We start from the raw sequence: 421 nt of genomic DNA, 5'->3' as shown, positions 1-421 counted from the left end.
CAGCTAAGCGTATAAAAGTGGTCGTGCACACTCGAGAGAGACCTTCCTGTACATACTAAATAGTACTTACCTTTTGCGAAGGACACAAACCAGTGCCCGTATTTCGTACGAGTATAGGCACAAATTGTAAGATAAACCGTTTGGATTTCGTTCACTAGTAAGAGAGGTTCCTTCTGACGATAAGATAAGTTTTATCAAATATTTCGATAACAAATTCAAATTGTGGGTGTGAAAGCAACTGTTGTCGTTAAATGAATTAGATTTTACCATATCAAGGGCGTTTATAGATTAGATTTTTGCCTACTTCACTTGTTTTGTAAATATCTTTTAATCTTGTTTATAACCCAACCGTTATATTCAATGAGTGATGAAAATTCAAAGATTTTTAGAGTGACGCAAGTTGTGTTAATTTAATAAGCGA

The sequence above is a fragment of the Penaeus monodon genome, chromosome 21 (genome assembly GCF_015228065.2).
Source record: "Penaeus monodon isolate SGIC_2016 chromosome 21, NSTDA_Pmon_1, whole genome shotgun sequence".
Taxonomy (NCBI): domain Eukaryota; kingdom Metazoa; phylum Arthropoda; class Malacostraca; order Decapoda; family Penaeidae; genus Penaeus; species Penaeus monodon.
The sequence above is the reverse complement of the archived record's forward strand: the minus strand, read 5'-3'. Positions refer to the sequence as shown.